The following is an 8,929-nucleotide window of genomic DNA, read 5'->3' on the forward strand; positions in this document are numbered from 1 at the left end:
ATGATGTTTACTCTTAATTTTATATTTTATATTTTATAAATATAGAATTTATAAGAAAGATTATTATTTTTATTAATAATTAATGGGAGAATATTTGATCTTTCTTTCCAACTATCTTCGCAAGCAAAATCGCATCAAATAATCAATAACTCGTAACTATAAATTTACAACAAAAAAATCAAACTAAATCTATTAAATTATATACTTTTGATACTCTTTTAGTTAAAAATATTCTTATACAAACCCAATCATTATACAAATCTTCACAACTTTAACTGCTATAATCTACTCTACCTATCTAGTCTAGCTAAATTAAGTTCTGAAATTCGATTTTTAGAAGTTATTCTTACTTATTATTTATTTACTTCACTAAAATATAACTATATGTTTATATTATTATAGTTTTTGTACAGTTTTGAGAATGTCTTTCTCTCGATACGTGCATTTGCTACATCGTTAACAGTTGCAATTGAAGATAACGTAGAGAGATGCTGTATACCAGTTGTACAGTACATAAGAAAAAAATTGTTATTTAATCAAGCGAAATTTTAATCTAGAGACATTCATAAAATATAACTTGAAACTATATAGAAAATACACCTACGAGCACAAACACAAACCCACAAATTATATAAAGATGCTTTATCTCATCCCCCGCATCACTTTATTTATGTTTACAAATGGATAAGAAAAAAAAAGAAAATCAAAAGTAAAATGTTGATTTTAGAGAGAAAAATTCATGCATTTTTTAGATTTTAAAAGAAAACTTTCTTTCCTAAAATTTTACATTCATGAATCTATAACTTTTAATAATAAATATATAAATAATTAATAACCAAGTAGAATAATTTTATAAAAAATTAATGCGTATAAATGTACGTAATTAATATAATTTTATAAAATTAATTATATACTTTTATTTTTAAAAAGGTATAATTAGTCTCTTGAATCATTATATTTCTTGGATGCTGCAAGGATCTTAAATGAAAACATCATTCTTTGACTTCAAGGTATAGTTATTGAAGTTAAAAAAATGATGTTTAATCCCTGATAATTACTCAAAATTCCTTTAGAAAGTCTATTTTTAACCCCGGATAATTATATCTTTAGCATTAAATGACATTTTTCCAAATTTTATTATGGAAGTTCTTTAGTTGAAGAATAGATTTTTTGGATCATTACGCATGAAAAATAAGGAAGAGATTAATCTTACGAATGAAATTTTGAATTTTTTTTTAAATAAAAGAAGATATTAATCTTCTTTTGTGTGCCTTATAATTTTCCTTTCAAATGCATTACCGAGAGATACTCGACGTCTGCATCTTTTAGCATCATTTCCAAATGTAAAAATGCAATGAAAGTTTTATACTTTAGTAAAAATAATGAAGTTTATCCTGTATCTTATTATGAATTTAACTCTGTTTTCTGATATTTTCATTCCTTTAATATTTTTCTTTGGAAGTAAAATCTAGTTTTGGATCTTTCTGATGAGGTACTTATTTTCTTAAAGAGAAATCTCGCTTTACAAAAGGATTTTTTAGGATTAAAAATGAGAATTATAGTTAAATAAATGCTGAAATATTTAAATAAACAGAAAATAAATTAATAAAAAGTAAAGGACTCGCTTCAATTTATGATAATCTTCGACATAATGTGCACTATCCTTAATGGAATTCTTACAATTGTGCGTAATTAATATTGTAAATGAGGGCCGTATCATTCCTCATAGAACTAAATTGTGCCAAGCAATAAATTATCTCTTAATGGAGTCAATTAGAAGAGAATTCTCTAAAGATTTTATAAAGTGCATCGTAATTTTTTAAAAATTCTCTTCTCAATGTGTAAATTTTCAATTGTTATCTACAAATTCTTTATTTTATAAATTTTATATTTATTCAACGAAAGAAAATGGCCTAAAAACTCGAATATAAACTTAAATAGAAAAAATACAAAAAAATGCTTTTTTTAAACAAAATTTTAGATTAAAAAATACTTTTTTGTTTATTTTTTAGTTTTCTTTTCTGGAGTAAAATAATACATTTTCCATTAAAATATATATAAAAAATTAACTTTCTTATAAATAACAATTCTTTTTATATTTATTAATACAAAATAACAAATTTACCATTTAAAATTTTTAAAAATCATCATCATCATTAGACATTAATCGTTTTACATTTTAACTTTTAATAATAGATCCATTCAATTTAAGTAGGTCAGTAGTAAGAAATATGCCAAAAAATTAATATTTGGAACCACAAATTTGGCATTCGTTTGATTTTAGGATGCATTTAAGAATAAAAAGTTCTTACTTTTAAAGAAAAACGGAGATTTAAGTTGGTGTTCCATTTTGCATATTCAAAAAATGCAAAGTGGAACACCAACTTTAACTGAAATTTATGTAATATTTCGATGAAAGAGCGAATTTATTTCATCTATAATGTAAAATCGAACAAAATTTTCCAGACTTTAGTCGATATTTCGATCCACTATAATGCTTCTCTTATGCTTACGATCAATTTACAAGAGATATTTCTGCACGCCATAGAATTTACTATCATTAACGCGAATTTTAATAGTTTCATTTGCAGTTTGCATCTCGATTTAAATTATATAATTATATATATATATAAATAAATATATAATATAGATTTAGTTTCTTTTCTTATCGTCGGAGAAGGAACTAATAGAAGATAAACGTCAGACTTGTGTTGATGCCGATGCTGATGCATTGATGGAAGTTTGCATTAGTAAACTACCAAAATTATTACTTTTTCTTTAAAACATTACATTAGGAAATTCATAAAGTTGTTAAAATATATTTCAAGTTTATCTAATTACTTTATTAAATAAAATTTAAGGAGCATTTCCACAATCTTTCCAAGTAAACTTAATATAAATTAACTCTTTAATCATCGCATTTAAAGTTATTCCATAAATATAAAACAATATTCAGCAATATAATTAGTGTTTATTAGTATAAAATAAATAAATTTAATTTTATAAACGTAAATAAACTCAAGAAAAAAAATTTTCGAATTGTTCGAAGTTTGTAGCAATAAACTCAAATAAATTCTAGAACTTATTGAACAAATTCCATTATTAAAAACACTATCGATCCTCTTTTATTATGCATACCTAATTAAGTTTCATTATGATGATGTTTACTCTTAATTTTATCCGAGATGCGACTTAAAAGCGAGTTCTTCAATAGTTTAAGTAATGAAAGGATGCTGCTACAGAGCTCGTGTATTATTTATTTATTAGTATTTTTATAAACTTTCAGCATTGATAAACAAGTAAAACTGTGATAGTAAAATAGATATAAATGATTTTTATCCCGGTCGATCCGTTTTATCGATATTGCGATGTACACGTAGAAATTGGAAAGAAAAATCAATAAGAATGTTGGACGTGATCCGACATTAAAACGACAAATAGAAGGTCAAAAACTATTACATTTCATAATATTATTATAAGGTAATAAAGTGGAAGTGCCTTTTTTTTATTCTAAATTATCAAAATATTTTTTTCATATATATATACATATATATCCGGAATTCTAAATCATAAAAGTAATTGTAGCTACACGAAACTTTACGTGACATTTTATCTGAAGAAAGGTGTAACGCGAGAAACTCCTTATTCAAAAATTTGTTTTGCATCTGACGTTTTTCTGTAAACGTGAGGTAATACCTTTACGAAATCTTGTATGGAATGCATTTCTCTGCATAAAAAATAGGAGCTTTACCGATTAAAAATTGATGTAGAATTTCGAGTTCTGAATTTTATTTATTTAATAAATTTATACGGTTATCGATAGATAAATCAGTTTAAAAATTCAAGAAAGTCGATTTGTTAGCTTGGTAAAATTAATTTATCATACAAGTGATAAGCGGGAGCAGTTGGTATCTAGCATTGGAGAATGCATGAAATGCAATTAATGAGTTAGAATTGTAGAAATTGCCACGTTTCTATGACAATCCAATAAGAGAATTCTTTTATTTTATTATTATCCTTTTTATAGATAAGGAAACTTTGCGTAAATATGCAAAATTAACTTTAATCAAGACGACTCGAGTTAATGCAAATTCATGAATATTGCATAAACAACTTTTGCAAATAAAGGCGATTAGTTTTAAAGAATTTTTTAATTTCTTTTTCTGCTTTAGCGTCATTTAGCAAAAAGGAATAATTCCTGAGATCTTCTCCACCTTCTTCAAAGTTCCAAAATTAATTACACTGTTCTGTAAATTCGTTCGAACGTACTTCATTAGACCGAATTTATCACAACTCATTTAATTTCTTCGATTCTTCGAATTAATTAAGTAAAACACGTTTCGAGATAAGTAGCGAGGACTTTTCCTCAAATATTACAAAAATACACACTCTATATGAACGCATTTAATGTATAAAAATGTTTTAAATATTTAACACATTCGCATCATTCGTCAACTATATATATATATATATAACGAAATTGTAAATAATTTATGAATTTAATATGGAAATTGGAACGTTAATGCATGCAAAAATGTTCGTAAAAAATCATTTTACATATAAACAAACTCGTAAATTACTTGTACTAATTACTCGAAGTGTATCGTACGCGAATACGTATAATTTAAGCGATATATTAATGTCGGCTGCTAATATAAGAACCGAACTGTGGTTTGTAAATAAATTAAAGTGTAGGGAATTTGTATGCACATGCCACTCTACCTATAGCAAACATCGTGCAGAGAACAATGGCTGAGCATAGACAGCTGGACATAAACTCACCTGCTAACGAAGATCATTTCTCGGCGATGCCATAGCAGAAATCGATATCACAAACTCACAGAAATTAAAAAGGAAGAAGATTTTACACTCCACTTCCATAGCAGAGACGTGGAGAATGTTGATTTAAGTCTCGCACGTCGAGTACGTCGTTCATAACTTCGATAAAAAGCAATAAGTCTGCTGGTACCGAGCGACGTTTGCTCCTCTTATAAAAGAGGAATCGCGTCTGCGCATTGTATACGTGTACGTCAACAAACGACCAAAGGTTGTCGCCAAAATATGCCAACCTCTTCACCAAACTTCAAACTTTGTCTACCTCTAACACTCGATTAACATGGTCCCGTTATAAACTGATCGATGCAAACGGTTAAATTTGAATTATTTTAAATTAAAATCTTCTTAAGGTTAAAACAATAATATAAAATTATTTTATGCCGTAATCTCTTTCGGAAAATTTATTAAAAAAGTAATATTTATTCATAATAATAGTAATAAATGTGCAGTAACTTATCAGTAATTCTCACGTATAGACTAACATTAAGGGTGTAATGTTTAATATTATGTATTTTGTATAATATTCACGAAGTATTCGTAAGTAAGAAATTAAACTTTACATTTAAATCTTACATAAAATTACTGTTAAACAAATTAGATAAAATTCATAGTTCTGGTTTGCGTGGTTTAATAGGTAAATTCTGGCATTGAAACGAGTTACAAACTTTTGAATGTCTATCGTATAAATAATTAACTTAATTTTGGTAAGTTATATATTTTGATAACGATCGAGAACATGTCGTTTCCTTGGTAACCACTCGTACAACCGAATTTTGACATTGGAATATACCGACAGAACAACAATATTTAAATTTTTAATAAAATTTATTATATAATTACGATTATATATATATATATGTACTGTTAAATAAAAATATATTTACGAGATTTAAACATTTTTATAAATATTTTAATGAGCGAATGTATGCATAACTACTTACATAATTATATGATGTGACTATATACGGGAAGGAAACTTCACTGCATAACTTACTTGTTTTAAAGTGAAAGTACTTTTACAGGGGATAATATAATTAAAATTAGTTTGTAGAAATACAATATTTTTAAAATAATATAATAATTGTTTAATAAATAATTACTTCATTGAATATTCATTATTAAAATTATGAATTCAGTTCAATAAAATAAATAATAATTATAAATATGATTTAAATATTTACAAAAATTAATTTGAATAAATTATTTTAAAAACGGTATTAAAAAATTAGTAACAAATTTCTAAAAATATATATCTCAGGTGTATATTAATATAATATTATTAATATTCATATTTTTATTTATATTTTTGTTAAATAACTGTAATTTTAATTATAATCATTATAGGAAATGAATTATCTAATAACAAAATACCCATTTATGACCAGAAATAAATTCAAAATTCTATTAAATTAATGTAAACACATAGATTATTGAAATTAAAATAGATTTTAATTCAAATTTTAATAAATAAATTATATTTTTGGCTTTACTCTTTATTAAGAAAGTTATATTTTTAAAAATAATTTATGAAATTAGTAAATAAATATCAGTTATTGATCTGNGAAAAAAACTGAAACTTGTCTTTCTTGTTTTAAAGTCAATTCTTCAATTGATTTTTTATTTTTATTTTTCTTCTGGAAAGCAAAGGTAAACACAGAAATGGTTGCGATTTATTTGTTGTTCATTCTAAACCCAACGATCCACTGTTTTCTCTTTCCAGAAAATTTCTCTGCTGTTCCCAAAGATCTGTTTATAATTCCGTATCATTTATGTACGGAATTTTAAAAACTAAAAACCTTTACAATTTAAATTTAAAATAAATTATTAAAAAGTTTTTGTGTATATTTTATTTATAAGATACTTTATCATTACTTTACCTATGCATAAAGCTATTTTTTCTTTTTAAATTCTCCATTAAATCATTAAAAAACAGTATTAAACAATTTCGTAAAGAAATGTAATAAACTTGTATTAAGTCGTGTATAGAGATTAAATTTAGTAAAAATCGTCTTATCTTTACATTATTTTTCGATTAAGTTAAATCGAATCGTTTCAACGATAAATTCTATCAACTATAAAATAAAATTTAAGAAAAATAAAGTAAGATCTATCGAATGTAGCTTTATTAGAAAGAATCGAGACAAGTTTGCTTATATTTTATTATGTAAAGTGGTCAGAATTTTATATATTTCCATGCTTAGTTTCCAGATGGAAGTTTCGAGTACGAGTTCGATTTAATTGTTATGCATGAGTGCTACCTGGAAGGGGGTAATTTCACCTTTGGTGAGATTATCTACCGTGCTTCAAACAAATGAACAAATGCTGATAGAAATTCTTTTTTCTATCTCATCACCTGTTTGATAAATAACCTGTTATTTGCATTATATAGTGATAAAATGAGGAAAATGGCTTCTTAGATGCACAGAAAAATAATTTTTCGACGGAAATTATCGATAAATCATTCCATATTTTCTATATTTAAACCAAAATTACAATAATCATTTTCTATTTTTTTTAACTTTATAACTTATTTTTTAAATTAATCAAATTTTAATTGTATTCTATAAAGTACATTTATTAGAATTAACGTAAAACGGCGATTTAATTGTTTTTTAGTAATGAAAAAAAGAGATTTAGTGACTTAAGAAATTATTCAAAAACATCACTTTAATACAATTTTTTTAACAACTAAGCTTAAAATGATAATTCTATCATTTGTTCTATATATGTTTAAACAAAAATCAAATTAAATTACTCGAAGATGTTAAGATTAAATGTACTTATTCGCACATAAATAAAAAGGAAAAAAAGTCATTACGTACTTAAGCTCGTGTTAATGATTGGATTTTTTTTTTAAAATAACAATTTAAATCATTGAAAATTAGAGAAAAACAAATCATTATTTTTATTTTTCCTCTTATCACGACACGACAAAGTCGATATTATTTATTGTCTCCAGTGGAAAGTACTAAATGCTTCTTCAGTTAGTAAGTTATTGTTATTGAGCAATAGACTTAATGGAAAAAATCGAAACGATTTGAGGATTTCTTTCAATGTCGTCGATGTCTATCGATCGTGTCTCACGTGACAAATCGTGATGGCTGACGATACGAAGAAACACCCTCTCGAAAATCTTACCACTTAGATAAGAATCATTAATGCCATTCGTATGTCATTTGGAAATATAAAATCGAGGATTGTTCCTTTATAAATTTTTCTACATCAAAATTTATGACATAGAATCAATAATAATAAATTTCCTAATTCTTTTTTATTTCCTTCTTACCTAAAAAATAATCAAAAATTATATAACATTTTTAATCTTTTTTTTTAAATCTTATTTAATATATAAGTTATGATGTTTATGATCTATATTTAATTAGAAATTTAAAAAAATAGGATTACGATTTGTCATTAAATTAATTACGTGATTAATAAAATATTGTATACTCTAATTATTATAATTATTTATAAGCGTAGTAAAGGTTAACAGATACAATAAAAAGTAATTAAATTATGTCTACAGAATGACTCACTTTATTTTTGAATATACTTAATTATTTATATTACTTATAGATAATTAAATATATTAAATGGACTGCAATGAAAAAAATGTAGACTTATAAATTCCCACTGTCTGTATTCCTTTCTTAATCTCTAGAACGGTGTTAAATAGGTAGAAGTAGAGACCAGATATGGGAACTTTAAGGACAGGAGGTCACTATATAGGAACTTCAGGCCTAGATAGGAAGTCACGTGGTTTAAGTTTAAAATATTTTCTGGAACAAAGTTATATAGATGACCGGCATGACTCTGTTGTTTTCAGAGGCAAGGTACTACTAATTTGAGATCGATAGCATATATTTTAAAATAAATAAATTAAAAATACGATTAAAAATGTTTGCTTGGTTTATTACTAATTTCTTTCTAAAAATTAAGAATATAATTTTATATAAAAATTTAAAATTCCGAATATAATAATTGCATTAATAAAGAATTTAATTAGGAATTCATTACAGGAAAAATATTTTCGATATTTATTTCTATATCAAAAATATATATTTTTTAAATTTTATTATAATACATTTTGTTT

The 8,929-nt window shown here is 24.7% G+C and overlaps 1 protein-coding gene across 1 annotated transcript in view; it reads right to left on the reverse strand.

The window, feature by feature from the left end:
* LOC111635877 (synaptic vesicle glycoprotein 2C-like) overlaps positions 1 to 4,978 on the reverse strand; it is a 66,708-nt gene extending 61,730 nt beyond the window's left edge. Inside the window, exon 1 of the mRNA XM_023380995.1 lies at positions 4,783 to 4,978. The gene's annotated coding sequence lies outside the window, so the exon portion shown is untranslated. The remainder of the gene's footprint in view (positions 1 to 4,782) is intronic.
* Between the last annotated feature and the right edge of the window lie 3,951 nt (positions 4,979 to 8,929).

The sequence above is a fragment of the Centruroides sculpturatus genome, unplaced genomic scaffold (assembly GCF_000671375.1).
Source record: "Centruroides sculpturatus isolate CEXI.00-Female unplaced genomic scaffold, Cexi_2.0 scaffold972, whole genome shotgun sequence".
In the NCBI taxonomy this organism is placed as follows: Eukaryota; Metazoa; Arthropoda; class Arachnida; order Scorpiones; family Buthidae; genus Centruroides; species Centruroides sculpturatus.